At 37.2% G+C, this 21707-nt stretch overlaps 1 protein-coding gene across 2 annotated transcripts in view; it reads left to right on the top strand.

Moving 5' to 3' along the window:
• Positions 1-1364: 1364 nt before the first annotated feature.
• The window catches only part of LOC133530754 (muscle calcium channel subunit alpha-1), a 158945-nt gene continuing 138602 nt past the window's right edge, over positions 1365-21707 (top strand). The window contains exon 1 of one of the 2 annotated variants that reach the window (XM_061868807.1): positions 1365-2117. The gene's annotated coding sequence lies outside the window, so the exon portion shown is untranslated. The remainder of the gene's footprint in view (positions 2118-21707) is intronic. The other variant, XM_061868808.1, reaches the window with a different exon arrangement.

The raw sequence follows: 21707 nt of genomic DNA, 5'->3' as shown, positions 1-21707 counted from the left end.
TGTTCATATTGTCCCGTAAATTAAAAATGGCGCTGACGAAATGTGCGTGGCTTTTTACATACAACATATAAACAAAACACGCCCTATTTACCTTTAAAAAGCAAATAATTGTGCGAATTGTCCCCATTTTCTACCGTAAACATATTACATTAAACGCAACATATAGACAACTAACCTAAGACTCCGCTTTACAAAGCGTTTACTAAGACCGCGAGGTCTGCGTGTCTTAATATGCTGTGTATGGTAGGTGAGTGGTCTGTGACGTAACATGTCCGTATGATTACAACAGGCAGGCAGTTATTCGACATTGCATACGGGATCTAAACACAAGGGATGTAATTAAAAGCTGCTGAAGGGTTAGCTCGCATACAGTCGGAATTGGTTCAAAATAAATTAGCGGCAGATCTAGCAGCCTAGGAAGAATAAAACGTTTTAACAAAAAATAAAACCGACTTCAAGAATTACCAAAAGCGCCATACATGTACCTATAACATTTGAAGAGTTCCCTCGATTTCTCCAAGATCCCATCATCAGACCCCGACTTGGTGCTAACGGGACCATCTCGGGGTTATACCCGTTCGATAAAATAAAAAAATTGAAAATCGGTTCACGATTCTCGGAGATATTGAGTAACAATACAAAAAAAAACCAGTCGAATTGAGAACCTCCTCCTTTTTTGAAGTCGGTTAAAAAAGCGGGGACTAACAAATTTTATTTGGCAGGAGTATGTTTTAAAATTTTTCAAAGTAATCACATTTTGTTTATAAAATTATGACACAGTTGATGATGGTTCATGAAACCACGTTAATAAAATTAACTTACAATGAAAGTTAAAATCAACGTTTTGAAATTAACCTTTTTGAAGACAATTTAATTGTAGCTTTGGTCTTAAACTTATTCATTCGAATAATTGTTTTTCACCGTGTGGCAATATAAATTACAAAAATGCTATAACCATTAACCTAATGCCCACATCAGACCCAGTTCGTTTTATTAGGTCCATCTTTAGTTTTCACGGTCAATAATTTACCCTGCATAGTATCAGTGGTGTGGGGCGATAGCCCCTTGATGATAAATTAATCATTACCCCCATTCATTTTTTTTGTACGTAATGAAATACAAATTCTAGATTTGTAATGCCTTTCGTGTGTTTCTTGCCCCTTCACTGGTTGGAATTCTTGGTGAAATGTTGGAACTGAACAATAAATTTATAGTTTAAAAAACACTAGAAAACACGCGTATGATACGATATACTATCATGAAATGCCAGTGCCTATCTTCCGGCTTCATCATCAGACCTTGAAACCTAATCGTGGTCAAAGTTTATTACAAGATTTTTCTAACAAATCAACACAACTACGAGTATGATACGAATGTTCCATCATGAAGTTCCAGTTCATATCTTCCGGCTCCATCATCAGATCAGTTCGACAGTACCATATTATTGTATTGTTATCAGAACTACATGTGTTTTTCGTGTTTTTATTTCTATGTACAATAAAGTATATACATACATACATACTACATACAGCTGCCAATTTTCATGACGCTACGATCCTTGGAAGATGGTTAAATTAGTTACCTTAGATTCCATTACATAGTTACATAAAAGTCGACCTAATAAAAAAGCGTGTTAAAAAATGCGAGTAAATAACCTAAAAATTACTTTCCTTAAAAAATATATATTGTAGACATTACATTACATGACAAATAAGGATGCGTGCACTCTCGAAAATAATTCATCGTCCAAAATGAGGTCATGAATAGCTCTGAAGTCCGTCATTTTTGTGCATTGCGCGCGCACCCGACTGACTTGAAGTTGGCTCAGAGGTTGCGCGCGCCAGTCCGCCCAGCCGTCTTCGACCATCTCGCGTAGAAAAATAAAAATAAAAAAATAAAAAGCGGAATCAAGGCGTGTTCGAAATTCAAACAGTTCAATTTTCAAACAGTTTTTTTTTATATCAAAACATGGCTGTGGTTGTGATACGTGAACTGCCGACATAGTGCACAATATGTTTCGCTGTGGAGACGGGACTTAGGTTTTAGATTTATTCTTGTGTTTGTGTGTAAATAGTAAAGTGGTGTGAATTAACTGTTTTTACTGTACACGACCCTTTGTAAGTATTTTTTTAAATATACTTGCTTAAGTCTGAATATTAAAAAGCGGATAAATTTTATACAACTTTTAAGGCGACGTATAATTATTGAGATAAAAATACATTTATAAATATTGTAATTTAATTGTTACATGATTCACTGCCTTAGTCATAACAAAAATTGTGCGTTTATTTTTACATGCTTTACTTTTAAATATACTATCTTGTCAATTTAATAAAAAAAAATGGTAAGTACTCTATTATTGGTAAAAAAGAGTTAAACATTAAGTACTATAATTCTACCTATCTGTGGGAAGTATGTACATATATATGTAGTGTTTGTGAAGAGTCAAGTCATCGGATTTTACAGCCATAAGACTCAAAACTCATTCTTAATTAGATCGTTTTTGAGATATCTGTGGCTTGGTTTGTGTCAGAAAAAAAACCTTTTTTAATTGATTATTTATTAGCTAATAAATATAAGAAAATTGACTATGTTGATAAAATACGATAGTCTGATAATAACAACATTTTTATACGTAAATAAATTTTTTTCGGTGTTTCATTTTGATAAATATAAATTTGTCGGAATCGTTACGTTTAGGGGGTGAGGTGTTTAGAAATAACATTCATCTCATTTAGGGCGTAGTGACAAGTGATATAAATGGAACCATGATACCGCCGCTGGTTCAGATAAGTTCTCATTTATATGTCGTATAATTGACAGGAGCAGCTCGATTCGGGCAACCAATGTCACTTTGACGTTAGAAATATCGTAGATAGATCATATTGGGATCACAGCGGAATCGAAATAAACGTCAATTTTGACATGTCGTTTAGTTATCGATCTTTCCAAGATCCTAAACGTGTCTTAATCATTCTTCGAATCGGGCCGTAAGTGCCATTAAGTTGTTTACTTTGCTGTAATTATGCACAATTAAGTGATTAAATATAAACAACTAAGAACACGCAAAGCCATTAATGATTTTAGACCTCGAGCATGATGTATAAGTCAGGGGCCTACCGCGAAAACCGAAATTCGCAAATTGCGGGATCTTTCTCTTTTGGCTGGTCCAAGCCCCGTTGCAGCAAGCAGGGTTGGCATAAATAGTACGTACCCTTACGATTCCTGGGCCAAGTTGGGCACCAACGGCGAAGTTAGGGTAGATTTAGATTTTTGTTGAAACCAACAATGATAACGGGGTTCAGTCAGGTAAACCATACTTAATTTAACTCGTGATAAAAACAGTACTGTATTGGTATGGAGTAAAATAGAAATACTAAATAAAAAGTATAATAATTAACATACTGACATAGTGTCATCGCAATTTTCTGCGGCGAGCGAAGAGACATTTATAATAATTTTTGTCGTCCCACGCGCGGACGTGCACTCAGTGCACGTTTAATAAGAGGTTGCTTGGGTATAAAGGATTCTTAATTAGAGGGAAGAATAGCTTTTCGAATCTAACGAAATTTTTCAATTTTTTTTATACTATTTCGGTGGCAAACAAGCATACGGCCCACCTGATGGTGAGCAGTCTCCGTAGCCTATGTACGCCTGCAACTCCAGAGGAGTTACACGCGCGTTGCCGACCCTAAACCCGCCCCCCCCCTAGTTGAGCTCTGGCAATTTCACTCACCGGCAGGAACACAGCACTATGAGTAGGGTCTAGTGTTATTTGGCTGCTGTTTTCTGTAAGGTGGAGGTACTCGTACTTCCCCAGTTGGGCTCTGCTCTAGATCTGGAATGACATCCACTGGCTGTGCCCTACCACACAAAGCGAGATGACATTCACAATGCCCATACCTCTCTTTTGGACAAATTGGTCAATGAAATTCCATTTCGGGAGTAAACGGTTTCCACTAACTAAATCTTCACAAATCATTTTGATTTTGATGTCGATCGCTTCAGCAGCCTGATATATTGTAGGTTTATAGGTTTCGCTTTTTTGTTTTTTTTTGTTTTGCAAATTAAAAAAAAAAGTAAAATCTATACCTACTTTTTCATTGTGTCAATAACAGCAAAATCATGGAGAATGGAAAATATTTAGAAGTGGAAAAACGTTTTCTCTTTTTATATGGATCGATCATGTGGTATACTTTCCTCTTAAATAAATAAATAAATGTTATAGGACTTTATTACACAAATTGATTGATTGAATTGATTGATTGATTGATTGATGCTCTTAAGAGCATGTTATTTTTTAAAAATCCGCTGTCAGAAAAAAAAACGCCATAATAACTCTTCAGGTCTTCTAAATTAATCTCTATTAAAAATGTAAGATTTTAAAATAGTAAATTGTTAACTATAAGATGATATGGTGCCTTTTACCCGAGTTAAGCACTCTACTTTTCATTTCGAATACGAGAAAATAAAATAGATGTGCATAAAAGAATCACGGCTAAGGCTAAGTATAAACTTCAGTACTATTTCTTGGGGCTACTTCCAATTAACAATTGTTCAAATCTATTTATTGACAATAACAATATACATAATGGATATCAGATGAATACTATAACTAGCTTATATCTAAAATAGGCCCTTGAGGCATTGTACCAAGGATGCTGGCGGCATTTCCTCGTTGTATCGCAATACTGATACGTTGTGCGAGGAAGCCGCCAGCTCTTCGGTCACCAATTTAGGTAAACATATCGTTATTTATGGAATGGGTATTGTACAATAAATTCATTTAAAACCAGAATTTTAATTGATTATCGTAAAATAAGGAAAAAAAAGTACTTAGAAACTCCAGTATTCTAGAGCAGAAACGTATCGTTTTCTGCACACTTTTTAGAACAAAAAATCTTGCCTACCTTCTTTATCTTCTACCTAGCATTAAAACCCTCGCAAAGACCTCCTGGTCTTTGCCAGGGTCTGATTTCTTTACTTTTAATATGTGGTACGTCAAAATAATACCATTTACAACCTCACACACGTATTTTCGCCTTAAGAACGAATTAAATGTGTCTCGTATCACTGATACTCCCACATTCAATTGTTGTCAACACGGGGTATCGATATCGACCTCCTGAAAGGGAATAATCGTGTTTCGCCCACGCGGCGACATACGCACTACCCCCAGGCTTATCTGGGCGTGAAAGGGGTGTTTAAGGCGACTGATACCGCTAACGACCTTGAATATTGAACTCGTAATTTTTGCTAAATTCTTTAGCACGGAGTTAAATTGTAAAGTAATTTTTAGGCTCGAACGACTATCTTACTCAAAATACAGGCTGTACCGAAGTATTCAATCGTAAATCATTAATTTCTCCGTTAATACTGTGGCGTTTGTAATGAGTTTGTACTCGTACATAGGTTATAAATACCCTAATCGACACGTCCTATTCATCTTTGTCCAGAGGCTAGGGACACGTTATATACCCCGTCCGCTGTTCTGGAGTAGAAAAGTTTTTGGCGTGAAATCGTCGATCGACGTTCCCCGGTGCACTCGTATCGCAGTAAACGATACAAACTTCCTTCGATTACTTGCGCGAACAACCATTAAAGATACTTCCTTAGGGAATGGCGATTATCACTCATCTAAACTTAGTTATTACTGTTATGGGGCACTTTACGGGTGAGCGGGAATGCGATTGTAATAACTATAGGAAACGCTTAATTTTTACTACGTCAGTGGCAAACAAGCATACGGTCCGCCTGATGGTAAGCAGTTTCCGCAGCCTATGTACGCTTGCAACTCCAGAGGAGTTACATGCGCGTTGCCTACCTTATGACTGTACCTATGTACCTATTATCCCAAGTGCTTTCTAAGCTCTTTACTATACTTAATGTATGATTTGTTTCAATGTTTATATTTTACTGTTCGCCATTTAATAACTGACTTCACTCCTTGCTCAAGTAATATCAGACAAAGCAAAGATCATAAAACCCGCTGACCTTTTCCGAGCTACGAGCAACTGAGTTCAAAAGTAGACCTTGCCCTGCTTACTCCTTGTGGCATTAATATCTTCAGGGTTTGAAAGTAAGTAATAGGTATTATCATCGCTCGTCCAATGCGTTTAATATGAAACATCAGTCACAAATGGCGATTGAGACGAAAAGCGAACGTGACGAACTCAGAATGGGACCAAAAACAAAAGAGATTATTAAATCAATGTCATTTATTCGTCATAAACTATAACATACACAGGTATATATATAATACGATAGAGAAATTTAAAATATAAAATAATGAAGTATGACTAAGGAAGATCATGACCAAACAAACAAGACATATTAAGAGAGAAACATGTTCCGAAATGATCATAAGCAAAAAAAAAAACATCTAAATAAACCATTTACCTTTATCACGCACTTTAATTTAAAACAACGAACATGGCCCAATCAATTTATAGGTACCCTTGCATTTAAGTTTTGCACTTTAATTTAATTTGGGAACTTTTTATAAAAATCGTACCTATTTATAATTTACAACAGATGTACATTTAACAGATCTTAATGCTTCTTCTTATCAATATTTGGCAAAGTTTTATGCCAAACAGGTTTTAGGGATTTCGAAGAATATGGTAAAAACATTAGGGATCTGGATAGTTATGGTACAAATGCATAGGACAAATGAGTCTTAGGCTAACCATTACATTATGGAAAATAATCGTTATTTTCCATAATGTAATGTAAGTGGACAATTGATCGTTAGGATACGAGTATGTGCCCATTAGGACAAACCAGTTAAGGCAAGTGACTTTAGGACAAACGTTGTTAGGAATTCAGAATGACACTCTATTAATTAGTTATCAACAGTATTTCTTGTTAGGTTCCGTAACAAAAAGATACAAAAGGAACCCTTATGGTGTCCGTCCGCCTGTCTGTAACATTCCTAAAATATCTCAAGAACTACTTGAGCTGTCGATTTGAAATAGAAGCGTAATTTTTTATTTTATTTTTGTTAACTATTATGGAAAATACCCAATATGAAGAGGGGGCAAAATGTCAGTCTAGTTATTAGGTCAAGTGGGGTAGCATTTGTAAGAGCTCAATTTGAACATTCCATAACATTTTTTTAACAGTGGGAAATCAAGATTTTTTGTAGAAAATGTGAAAAAAAACCCATTCCCCTCCCCTTATCTCCGAAGTTTACCAACGAAAAATTGTCAAATTTTTACATAACATCAACATTTTCAAAATCGACCGGTTTGGCCTAGTGGGTAGTGACCCTGCCTACGAAGCTGATGGTCCCGGGTTCAAATCCTGGTAAGGGCATTTTTTCGTGTGATGAGCATGGATATTTGTTCCTGAGTCATGGGTGTTTTCTATGTATTTAAGTATTTATAAATATTTATATATTATATATATCGTTGTCTAAGTACCCTCAACACAAGCCTTATTGAGCTTACTGTGGGACTTAGTCAATTTGTGTAATAATGTCGTATAATATTCGTAATATTCGTATTCGTATAAAAATGACAAGCGTTTTTCGGAGCCTTGAATTGATGTTATAGGGTGATCTTTTTTGAGACCATTGCCCTGCAAAGGGTAGTCTTATTCAATTATTAAAATTCTGTTACATTGTATCATAATTATATGTACATAACATATAAAAATGTAACGCTGACGTATAAAAGTGTCCCTGAGCCAGTTCGAGCTAGGCTAGCTGTTATCAGTGATATCGGGTCGTTGAGCACGGCCGCTAGTTCAAACCTAGTACTTGCATCTACCTTTGAACTTTAGCGAAACTACTCGTTGGCAAATGGTCGCCTGTAATGTATCAATTTTGTTACATCAAACATTTATTCAGCAAATAGGCCACAGGGCCATACATGTCAAATATATATTTTAAAATAATGGCATTAAATAATTAACAAAATCACTTAAAACTAACAAAATGTGGAAGAGATGGTGGCCTAGCGGTAAGTGCATGAGACTTTCAATCCGGAGGTCGCGGGTTCAAACCCCGGCTCGTACCAATGAGTGTTTCGGAACTTATGTACGAAATAGCATTTGATATTTACCTGTCGCTTTTCGGTGAAGGAAAACATCGTGAGGAAACCGGAGTAATCCCAATAAGGCCTAGTTTAGCCTCTGGGTTGGAAGGTCAGATGGCAGTCGCTTTCGTAAAAACTAGTGCTTACGCCTATTCTGGGGATTCGTTGTCAAACGGGCCCAAGGCTCTCATGAGCCGTGGCAAAAAACAACGCGAGGAAGAAGAAGACTTAAAATTAACAAAATGGACATTAATCGTTAATATAAGTTTTTGGTAAACATTTCATTTTTGGTATAAAATTTTATCCTACGTTACTTTTCTTTCCACAGGCAACTAATACTCATCGAGACAATACTAAAAACCCCTAACACAATTATTTTGCGTCGTTTTATCACACAGTTATTACGGCCACGTCCTGTCTCTATCATCATAATATTGCATGCACATCCATATCGCTCAGCGAGAGTGAGACAAAAACACCAAACTACGAGGCCTTAACTTTTTTACAACAATCATACGGCCCGCCTGATGATAAACCGTCACCGTAGCCTATGGACGCCTGCAACACCAGAGATATTACATGCGCGTTGCCGACCCTTTAAGAACCTGTACACTCCTTTTTTGAAGAACGCCATACTGTAGCCCCTCGGGAAAACCTCGGCAGGGAGCTCATTCCACAGCCGAAGCGTCCGCGGGAGGAAATTCCTCTTAAACCGTACGCTCGCTAACTTCACTTGCGAAGAATTGTAAAAGCGGTGCCAGCGCGGCGGTGACCGCATCCCGTGTTTCATTGTCGACTATAAACGTGTCGATGGATATGCTAATACTACAGCGTTCGTGACCTAGAAAGTGTAAACGGCCTTCTAGCCTCGTCAGTCTATGCAACAGGTCCTGGGCATTTATTTGTATGTTTATCACAAATATTAGTTCCTGTAAGGCTAATATTCGGCTCTTTATGATTTTGTCACCATGTCTGTCACGTTCTAACAAGTATGTAAGTGCGATAGTGATGGGCATAGTGACAAGCGATAAAAATGGAACCACTGCTGAGCTATGTATGTTTTTAAGTATCTACATCTGTCTATTATATATCATCGTTTAGTAACCATAATGCAAGCCTTATTGAGCTTACTATAGGATTAAGTAGATTGTTCAAAAACAGTATACCATTTTCAAATTGAAGGTCACAGTTTCAAAATTATTTTCTTTCAAGCTTATAATTATTATTAGGACCCGTACTTTTCATGCCGTTGACGCAAAAAAATTTACAACACTACAAATTTAGATACCTTACTTATTGTCGGGTAGAAAAATAAATACTTGTTCCGTGAAATACGCTATTAAAAATTGTATTATTTAATAAATTAATAATCTATTATTTAGTCGAATGACAATAAAATGAAGTCAGTTAGACTTTTCTGTACTGATTGTCAAGTACTTATCATTTAACTAAAGAGGTTGGCAAATGATGAATTATTACGAAAATACTAATTGGAATCAAGTCTACCCTGATTATTATAAATATAATTATTATTCTATTTACGAATCGCTATTCGGTGCAGAAACGTACGAATTTTTTTAGAATTAACATTAATTAAAAAAATAAGACCGCCTGTTATTGACTTCTTCTTGTGTTGCTGTTTTCCTTTTGTATTAGTTCTTCTACTGAGGTATTCAAAGTGTATTTGTATTGTATTTTAATTAATAAAATCCGGCGTTATTTTAGGGATTAGCAGAGAAGGTAATACTTTTGTTTCAATTATCATTATTTTTATATCTGGGAAAACATTATTTATGGTGGTAGCTCTGGTTTGGTTTGTTGGTTCTGGTCTGGTTGGTTTCTGGTTGGTTTGGTAACCTTTTGGTGGCTGTGACTCTTATTAGACTTAAATCGACCGGGATATAAACCGTAATTACCTTTTACATTGTTGGTTTATATCCCGGTCGAATTACGTCTAGTGAAACTAACCGTGTAGTCTTATTACCTAGGCATTAGAGATCAATAAAATGCCAAATCTATTATGGACATTCAAAATCGATTCATGTTGCTGCCCGGATTTTCAATGGTCATCTCGCGCTGAAATACTGTTTCAGTAATAGTGGTATAGCCTTTTCCGAACTGTACCTTTACCAACTGGAGGTCGCCAAGGATCGATCGTGGCGTATAGGGCTTGGAAGTTTGGAAGTTATTAAGAGCATAATAAAAAAAACAAGCAAGCGAGTGTTTAGAAAGATGAAACGAGTATAAAACCTTAACCATAATCGCAACCATAATGTGATTTGTAGTGTTTAGGTTTATGATATATTTTTTATGATATACAGAGTGATTCATGAGACGTGACCAGGACTACAGCCTACATAATTAGTGAAGGTTAGGTTAGAATCTTTCTTAAAACCTTACGTCCGTGACGGAACGTCTGGACCGAGCAAAGTGGCGTGTGTTGGAGGCCAAGACTCATTTTTGGTCATCGCGCCAACCAACTAAATAAGTTTTAGGCAAAAATTTCATTTTCGGTACAAGCTTTTATCGCTGACTGTACTATTCTTTCCACAAGCAACTAATACTCGTCTAGACAATTCTAAAAACCCTAAACAAAATTAGGTTAAGTTGTTTTATCACAGAGTTCCTATGGCCACCTCCTGTCTCCATAATATTGCATTGTCACTCGACTTACATATGTATGCAAATTTTCAGCTTCATCGGAAACCGGGAAGTGGGTCAAATTTAATTTGCAAGATTTGATTTGATTACAGACCGACACACAGATAACGGGATAGGTGAAACTAAATAAAAGCTTGTAATAAGTATGCTAATTTGAGGTATTTACCTATAGGCCACTAGTTGCCTGCAATAAAGAATTTCATTCTAATTTTCATAAAACGCTCACTGGCGCGACGGTGACCGCATCCTGTTTAATTGACGGCTATAAACGTTTCGATGGATATGCTAATAGTTGCGTTTTATTACGGACGCTTAGCGGAACAAGATGCGCGTATGATGTGATGAGTGAAGAGGAAAGAGTTATCGCGGGATACCGTAAAGAAATTTATTGTGTGATGATTTTTCATGTTAATAATGAAGTGTGGGGGAAAACTTGTCACGGAATATAAAAAAAGAATTATGTAATGATGCCCTTCAATTACACTTTAGAAACAATCTCTTCATTGAACATCATCATTTTCCTCGCGTTGTCTCGGTTTTTTATTAAAACGATTGCCATCTGACTTTTTAACCAAAGTAGAAATTTGGAATCCTCGGTTGGAACGAAGTATATTACTGATAAAGGTATTATAATATTGATTAACAAATACAAAAAAAAAAACTTAGTCGAGAAAATAATAGGTACCTCGAATCTGCTTACACAATTTCATCAATTTAAAAGAATATTATAGGACATTATTACACAAATTGACTAAGTCCCACAGTAAGCTCAATAAGGCTTCTGTTGAGGGTACTTAGACAAAGATATATATAATATATAAGTATTTATAAATACTTAAATACATAGAATCAATTAGTTCAGAAATGTGAAAGTAAAAGTAATATCTGCATACACGCCCGGGAATCGAACCCGGATCTTCGCTGTTACCTCCCGTTTCTAAGCGGCTGTTTGCCAACTGGGCCACTCGGTGAAATTAGGCTACTTATTCTCGAGAAAGAATTTAACAAAAGAGGGCCGTAACGGAAAAATCGTACTATTTTTTTTCGCCTAAAATGGATGATTGGGATCCGCCAACTGTCCAATAACGAAATTCGTTCCAGAAATCCCAAATTATTAGTGTACAACTTTTAATGAAAGCGCCCGTTTTGTCAAAAAAATATCATATATAAATGGATTGATTTATAAATGTTGTTCTCTTTATTGTCGGAAAGCAAGATACCCTAACCATATTTCTACCCAGCTTTTCTCGTATCAAATAAATGGATTCTCTCTGGTGTTGAGTCCCCCGGCTGTCGTGACCCGGTCACGGTCCTGAAAGGGGCTGCACAAACATCCCTCAACGAAAACTAAAGATGTACCAGTATTAATAACGAAGAACCGTTCTTTTAACGTGTTTTAGTTGGTAACACATGTTGATGTCCTATAATACTACTCTTTGCATGTTGACTTCAAGTTAAATGGACAAAAAAACAACGGGTTTCACTCCGGGAGTGCCGGCAGAAGTGAAAACTTGAATATTAACGTTGTGCATTTTTGATATATTGGAATGGTTAGAGAATAATTTTGCACGAATTGCTTTAATTATCAGTATAAAAGTGACTTGTGTGGTAAAATACAATATTCATTTATTGCGCTATAGTACACAAACATGACAATTTAGGTATATTACATTAAAAATTTAACTACTGGCTTCAATGACATTGTAACAGTTTTTCGATCAGGTCACGTGTCCGTCTTACGAATTTTCAATCTGACGAATCTGTCGGTCACGTGACCTGTCGCGAGGTTAACATTTTTTCCCCATCACCAAAAGTGCACAGCGCCGCTAAAGAAGTGTTCACTTCAAAAAAAATAACGAATTGGAAAGATTACAATACAATACAATACAAATATTATTTACAGTACATATGGAGCTACTTATTATAGCACTAGTGCGAGAAGTAGCATATTACGTTACTGTGTCGAACATTTAAAGGGCCATATGTACTGTAAAACGTTGTACGATACATGTGCGAATAGGTAATTCGCAACTCGTGTCGATTTAAAACACTCCCTTCGGTCGTGTTTTAATTTATCGCCACTCGTTTCGAATTTCCTATTTTTCGCACTTGTATCGTAATGTACTATTATTGCTCACCATTATAAAAAGAACATAATGACATACTAATTAAACACACAACTTACGATTACTGAAGTGTTATTATCTGTGATAAGAAATAATTGATAGATAATATTCACATTGACACGTTGCCATTGACATATATCCAAGGACGGGCCTTACGGGCAATAGGAATGGGGCCAGAGCCCCTAGTGTAAATTTATTCGATTTCGTGACATGACGTACGTGTTTGCGTTAAGTCTCATTTAGCGGAACGTGTTGGAAACTCAAAATCCCATACAAAATGAGACTTAACTCAAACGCGTACCTACGTCACGTTACGCCATCGAATAAATGTACACTAAGGGTACAGAACAGCGGTGTCACGCACACAAATTGGAGTCAATCGTGCAGTCTAACGCCACGACGCGATTGGTTGATGAGTTCGCATCATGTGCGCGATTGTTCGCGACTAGTTGCGATAGACTGCACGATTGGCTTGAATTCGTGAGTGACACCTCTGGCCGCGTAGCCAACGCTACAATCGTTAACGCTCTGTATAGTAGCGTAGTCATCTCTCTCTATCACTCTTCCATATTAGTGCGAATGTGATAGTTGGGTTTCGTTTGCCACGGAGCGTGAACTAGCACCACTCTTAATGCCCGTAAGGCCCGTCTTTAGATATATGTCAATGTAAGTTACATATAAGTTGCCTAGTAAAGTTGTGTTTATAAGTACGTATCCGAATACACAGTAAACTAAGTAAAAGCATGTTAAAATTCAGGAAGCAAAAAAATTCACCACCTACATATTTCTATATACATAAAAATCCTTTTTCCGGGCCATAAAAGTTAATTAGCGGCCTAATGAGGATCTCGGGCTAATCACTTTAATTATTAATGTGAGCCTCGCAAGTGAATGTAGGTACCTGCAGAGATAACTGACCCTGCAAAATAAATTAAGCAGAAAGGGGTGGGGGGAGGGCAGATATCTCTGAACCTTACTGTACATTTAATGGTACTTTTACTCATCGCTTGGGTTGGAGTTAAATAGATCATGACCAAACTGCACATGACACTGCGGAGTTCATAATACCAAAGAGAATTTGAAATAGAGGTGGATAGTCAAAGAAAATTTTGTAGCCACAGTATGTTTACAGCCATCATTCGACACATGATTAAAACTTTTAGAACGCCATTCGACTTTGATCCGTTTTCTTTCACAGATATGTGTTAATTTGTTAAATATCAAAAAATGGCGCCATCTAATAGATCAAAGGCCAAAGGTATGGCGGCATCGTTTCGAGCTATGGCGCCACAAGTCATAACCTTTAGCCGATGCCCGGTAAGATGGCTCCACTTTTTGATATTTAACAAATTTATCACATATCAGTGAAAGAATAAGGATCTCATTGTCAGTCAAATGGCGTTCTAAAAGTTTTAATGATGTGTCTAAATATGGCAGTAAATTTACTATGGTACAAAATTTTCTTCGACAGTCCACCTCCAAATCTAAATCTTCATAAAATTACATCGCAACCATACGTGTTTTGTAGTTTTTAGTTTTAAAATAAAATTTAAAACAAATTATTACAAATTTGGACATATTTGTTGGTTATTTATTGGTTATTATATATACAGTTTCTATTTGCGAGTTCCTGTAATTGGCTCTGTACTACTATCTAAAAAGTTTAATGTATTTTTTATAGCTGTTGGAATTCCTTGTATAAATAAATAAATAAATATTTCATGTAAACAAGTCAGTTTGATCAGCCATTAAAGGAAGATGGGCGGATTTGTATGGACATTGGCCCATGAATAATGCTGGGCTTTTTCAGACGATTCCTAGGAAGCAGGTTGGTTCTGCCGATCGGCTCCCCCAGCAGCCACGGTCGCCGCCTCCGCTCCACGTACCCGTCCGGCACATATTAGCACGACTACCATGTGCAACGAGGGGGGTAAGTGAAATTTTGCAAACGAGGTCTTTAGATGCACGATAGCCGTAGGTTGGAGTGCATGAAAGACTCGAGTTTGCAATATTCTTACCCTCAGAGTTACACACAATGTTTTTCATCAAACTTGTGATGAAAAATCAAAATTTCAAGGGAAATAATTCTTACTTAAATACGGTGACATTTCAAACATTCGTTCGCCATATTGTTATTCTTTGAGAGGTTAGGCATCGAAGGCACAGACCTCCGGCATTCAGCCACGATATTAAATTAATCAGATTAAATATATTTTTACATAACCAATAACAATAAACGATAAACGTCAGTATTTTAAAAGTAAAATTCATTTATACCTACTTTATCCATTATAAATTAGTGACACAATTTAAAAAAACTGTAACTCTCCAGGAAGTTATAGTTTTTTTTTTTCACAATACATAAAACCCGCGGGAACAATATAGGCCTTTGTCCTCCAGTGAAATAACATATTTTTCGAGCAAATGTAATGAACAGATATTAGGGCCGTGGGACACTAGAGGTTATGGACTCTGAAATGAATATTCCTGACTCCTATTTTATAGCTTCATACTTCACACTTATTGAATTTGTCCCATGTCAGCGAATATTACTGCAGCCATAACGCTCCCACGCCACCCACACACATTTTACTGTTCTTAGAGGACAATTCTGAGCTTTTCTAGCGCATAACAGCCGTAACTAAAAGTCGCTATGATTCCATAATTGCGAAATTTCGGCATAGGTGTTTTTTTATACTACGTCGGTGGCAAACAAGTATACTGCCCGCCTGATGGTAAGCAATCTCCGTACGCCTGCAACTGCAGAAGAGTCACATGCGCGTTGCCGACCCTAACATTCCGCACCCTCGTAGAGCTCTGGCAACCTTACTCACCGGCAGGAACACAACACTATGAGTAGGTAGGGTCTAGTGTTATTTCGAAAACTTCTCATATTTTTATGAGAAGGTCTATGAGTTATGAAGTTATATTTTTTATTCGACGATCCTTCTGGCCTAGTAGGACCCTGCCCATGAAGCCGATGATCCAGGGTTCAAATCCTGGTAAGGATATTTATTCATGTGATGAGCACGGATATTTGTTCCTGAGTCATGGGTGTTTTCTATGGATTTAAGTATTTTCAACACACTTGTTCAAAACGACGTTTTTATTCCACCGATTTTTGGCTCATAATCTTAGATATTAAACACTCGTGCTTTTTCATTATATTATCCGACTGAGCTAAGAAGGTAACTGATTGCTAATAATATGCATGGAAACGGAGCCTTCTTAATTTGGTCGAGTAATACTTTTTTTTTAACCAACTAATAGGTAATTCATATGTTAGTTTAGTTCAAAGAGGTTTTATCACACCAAATTTCATTAATAAATAAACATAAAATTTTATCGATTTGATCTCCATCTGTCGAATAGAATACGAAAATATTAGCTTTTTACGTTTTTTAAATTGGCTGTTTGTCGATTTCGTTCGCGCCTTTGCCTTGCGCGCGCATTTGAATTGAGCGTAAAAAAAAAACGCGCCAGTAATTTTCCGTATTTTTCATAAAACTGGAATAGTTTTGTATGTTTTTAGTATATATATTGACGAAAATGTTATTTTCAAGCATTAAAAACGAAGAACACATAAAATTGACGCTGCCAGTAATACTAATAGAAACAAGAGCCGAAAACGATAGCCTTTTACCACCAAAATCGGGTGAAAAATAATTGGCCTGTTTAACTTTTTGAACGTCAATCTAAACTGCACCCGTCAAACCAGGGTATCTATGGACTTCTTCCATAATGTTATGGAAAGTAGAGTTAAGGAATAGAACCCCCATATACCAAAAAGTGTCCGACACAAAACCATAAATAGGTGGCGTGGCGCTACAATACCTAGAATACTTGAGAAAAAAATCTAATCATAGACAGCGCACTTCACTCCGTCAATAACGCCTAGGTTCTTGGTTAAGTACTCTAGCGTTACTCTGGAGAGATTTGGAACTATTATTTATAGCTGACAGCTGGACACTTGCAAATCTTGCAATTGTTCTGCCTATTGAGATTATATTCCTTGCCTCTACCTTCCATACATAATAAAAAAAAAAAAAAAACATTTATTTCGGACGACACAATCCATATTTTGTTAGTTACAAATATACTTAAATTACTATGTTAGTACCTAAACTAAGATGTTGGGAGGTCCAGTGCCTAATTAATGCACTGTCCCATCTCCCTGCCACGACGGCCAGGAGACTGTGGCGGCTCTCGCGCACCCTTCGGAGCGTCGCGGCGCAGCGCTTGCGCAGCGTCGCGTGGAAACCGTCCACATGCGCGTCGGCGAACATGCCCGACGCACTGCAGTATCGCGGCAGCCGCAACAGTACCCTGAACGCGTCATTGTACTGTACACGCATGGCATTCATAGAACGCTGCGTGTATCTCATCCACAGGCTGCAGGCAGGGATAATGTGTCATGAAAATTATTGAAATCATAAGCAAGCTCGCAGTGAAGACCATCTCTCAGATCTGTATTCAATTAGGTATAGTCAATTACAGAACCTCCGTTACTCAAAACCGATTAATCAATAGCTCCAAAATTCAATGCACACTCGTTCGGTCCATCGGACAATCTGCTCCAAACCCAAAAAGACGTAAGCGGTAGGTAAGCCGTATGACTTTAGGCCGCTTTGCTCTAAACAACGCCTATAAGTCAAAAGGATGTAAGCGGCAGAGGAATTGTATGCCTATACGTCGTTATACACCCCAACTGAGGTGTGTCGACGATCAAAGGATACGTTAATTCGTGTATGTACACGCTTCGGAATTTACTGTTCTCAAAATGACGTGAGTACACAAAGGCGTATATTTAACCGACTGCAAAATAGGAGGAGGTTATCAATTCGACCGATTTTTTTTAAGTATATTACGTCAGAACTCCGTCATTATTTCTGAACCGATTTGGAAAATTATTTTTACAGTACATATGGTGCTACTTTACCGCACTAGTGCGCAAATTAGCATATTACGTTACTGTGTCAAACATTTAAAGGGCCATATGTACTGTAAAACGTTGTACGATACATGTGCGAATAGGTAATTCGCAGCTCGTGTCGATTTAAAACACTCCCTTCGGTCGTGTTTTAATTTATCGCCACTTGTTTTGAATTTCCTATTTTTCGCACTTGTATCGTAATGTACTAATGTACTATTTTGTTTGAATGTACCTATATAGTCCCTAGTTGGTCCCGTTTTTGTCAAAATGGGGATGAGGTATCCAGGGAACTCCCCAAATCGTATAGGCACACATATAACGATTTTAGTATTTTCATCATAAAACCAAGCATTTTCAACCAAAACAGTGCCATTTGACGGTAAGAACTGCTGATGATAATCAGACAGGGCATATTTCACTTTTGGCAAGTTGTCCCCTTCTTTAAGTTTACTAAGCAAGTAAGTTCTGAAGGAACATTTGTGTTAAAGTCTTATTTTGATGATGGGTTCCATGAGGTCCAACTCTTCAAATCTTGATGGCTTCAGATCCAGACCTTAACTTGAAACGTGCCCAAAGTGCAAAAATGTTTTAAAATGTTTTGGTTATAGTTATTGCATGTAAAATTTGACATGCAATAACTACCCAGGGGCCTATTCGCTGAATAAATGTTTGATGTTTATGTTCAGACATATGAATCCGCGGGGCAAAATGATGAATGAATGATGATGACTGTAAGAATAGAGCAGACAAAATGGTTGTCGAAAAAATACAAAAGATAATAAAAAAATCGGTCAGGATCATACACTGATATAAGGTTAAATCACCGGCATTATTTCGCTATTTATACTTTCTTTTTTTCTTTTTTCTTTTTTTTTGTGTAGTTTCTATAGGCATACATAGGAAAGTATTCTAAACAATTCTAAATAATGTAACGTAACAGCCGGCGAATCGTTTTCGAAGTCAACTTTATGAACGTTGTGACATCCGGATCCCAAGTTCCATTTCCTTCATCCACGGATCACATAACACTAGATGGAATTGTGCAAGAGCGATTTCAGACTAGCGTTTTATACGAGCGTACGAGTACGAGCGTATAAGCCCGTATAGACCGAATGTAGGGAATAGTAACGCAGGCGTAAGCACGTAAAAACCAAATGTAGGGAAATGTGACGCGCGTATAAGCTCGTGCCGCCGAAACGACCATATACGCGCGAAAAAATATGCTAGTCTGAATCTCTGAAACCGCCTTATTCATACTAAATTTATTTGAGACCGCGACTGCTCTCTTCAGGTGCGCCACTGGTTATATACTATCTGTAGGTATGGATATTATGTTCGGGATACCATTCTCAACTTCGAAAACCATAAACCTGTTAGAATCCCGAAAATCTTTTTCTTTTTTTGTTGACCTTAATACTGTTTGCCCGAAGAAACTGGTGGGCCATAAGGGTTTTGGCACTGTTTTACTACGTGTACCTATAACCGGCACAGAGAACCAATATTTTACGCTATGAGTTGTTGTTGTTTTGACAATAAACCATAGAAGCGGAGCGTGAATCTTGCTACCTAAACGCGTTCTTCTTCTTCTTGTTGTGCCATGTCATCATCTGACGTCGGCGACCATCTCTCGGAACTTATTTCTATCTTTTGCCAAAAATTTTACGGCGCTTACAACGTTTTGGCTGCGTGGTACAGGTTGCAATTTCGTTATTTGCATTGATGGTAGAATCGTATAGATGTGCCCCCGTGAGGGACAGAATATACCAATGCGACAAAATTAAATACACGTTTTAACATTTCTGACAACATACCAAAAACAACCTACGTAATTTGGTCGGGATCACTTATATCCACCATAAAAAAAAGGTAGGCACCAAAAAAAGTCTACATCACTTAGGACTTTTTGGAAGTAGGCAGAAATGCTAAGTGAGACTATGACAAGGACAAACAATAATAGCGCTTTCTCTGCTACTCATACTGAAAGTTCCGTAAGAGCATCTCGTTCGGTTACCTACTTATCTCCCCCCTCCCCCATTTCATATCTATATTATTGTACCTCTATGATTATTTGGTATGGCTTCTCTATAGTAATAATAACTAAATTGTTTATGAATAAAATATGACTATGACTAATGGGCATAAGACTTCACCTGTAAATTAGAGCCTCTGTCTTGTGACCGTGCTGACTTCATGGTCTTATAAACACTTTATGAAGCGGCGTCTATCGAGTGTAATCTATGCCTTTAACCTGCCAAATTAGGCGAAGCGAGGGCAATTAACTTAAAAATGAAGAAACCCTTATTCAAATACATCGCAACTCTGTCCGGAGTTTCAAACAGTTGCGAAGTTACTTTGGTCTAAATAAACTCGAATCCAACCAAAAGACTCACTTTATCCACAGTTTTATAAAACGTTGAAAAAGCAACCTAATATGAATGAATATAGAGTTGATTTCAATTGTTATCTAATTTGATATTCATGCCGTTTTAAGATGTTGAAATCTCATTCAGTCACGTTTATTCTGTTATGGACATCTTAATCGCAGTGTTATGGAAGGCTTCGATGGGTTACATAAGCGTTTTACTTCGAATACTTCCTTGGAAAATTATAATTTTATCCTCCTGAGGCCTGTTGGGCTAAGATGGTCGGCTCTTTATCATGTATCACCATGCTTGTCACGTTCTAACAAGTATGTAAGCGCGAAAGTGACGGCCATAGTGACAAATGATAAAAATGGAACCATGATGCCACCGCTGGTAACTTATAAAATTACATTTATGAACAATTTTGTTTTATTAGCTTTATCAACCGACGTTTCCTCACTGGTTTCACTGGAAATGGTCGCGGATAACAGAGCCTCTTAGTGTAAATTTATTCGATAAGGAAACGTGACGTACGCGTTTGCGTTAAGTCTCATTTTGTATGGGATTTAAAAACAGCGCGCCGAGCGGGACGTTTTGGAAACTCAAAATCCCATACAAAATGAGACTTAACGCAACGCGTACATCACGTTTCGCTATTGAATAAATTTACACTAGGGGTACTGATGTCCCTGCAAAATGTCTTAACAGAGATTTACAGTATACATATGGTGCTACTTTACCGCACTAGTGCGGAAATTAGCATATTACGTTACTGTGTCGAACATTTAAAGGGCCATATGTACTGTAAAACGTTGTACGATACATGTGCGAATAGGTAATTCGTAACTCGTGTCGATTTAAAACACTCCCTTCGGTCGTGTTTTAATTTATCGCCACTCATTTCAAATTTCCTATTTTTCGCACTTGTATCGTAATGTACTATTGTGTAACTACTCCGACGAAAAGTCTATGAAAAAGTATGTGGTCACATTTTCAAACCACCCACTACACATGTTAATTATTGTCAACAGTCCGACACGTAACACTCACAATATCCTCCGACATATCCACATGCCTGGTAACTTCATCAAATTTAGATAAATTAACTTTAAATATTTCAAATTAATGAATAAATAAATACTTGTTGACAATCTTCGACCTAGCCCCAAACTAAGCAAAGCTTTTACTATGGGTACTAGGCGACGGGTTTATTATGGTAGTGCGACACACGCTCGTGCGAAGATTATTAGTGCAAAGTATGATTAGGCGATGTACGATTGTACGACAAACTATTTGTGAGAAAGATTGCTCGTGCGAAAAATTATTCAACGGATTATTATTATTTAATCAGGATTATACAACGTGCCATTTGTGCGAACCATCGCTAGTACATACGAAGTATTATTAATAATTAATGGCATTAAGTCCGTCGGGTCATTGTATGTAAACGCAGAGATAATCGCATTGTAATTTTTGGTACATTCCGTTGTAATCTAGTAACTTTAAATTTTTGCAGGTTGGTTTATGATGTTGGCCCAATGAATAATCCAAGTTTGAGACCTAGAGCGCCGAACGCAACTTCTTT

This window comes from Cydia pomonella, chromosome 23, assembly GCF_033807575.1.
Source record: "Cydia pomonella isolate Wapato2018A chromosome 23, ilCydPomo1, whole genome shotgun sequence".
Lineage (NCBI taxonomy): Eukaryota > Metazoa > Arthropoda > Insecta > Lepidoptera > Tortricidae > Cydia > Cydia pomonella.
The sequence above is the reverse complement of the archived record's forward strand: the minus strand, read 5'-3'. Positions and strand labels throughout refer to the sequence as shown.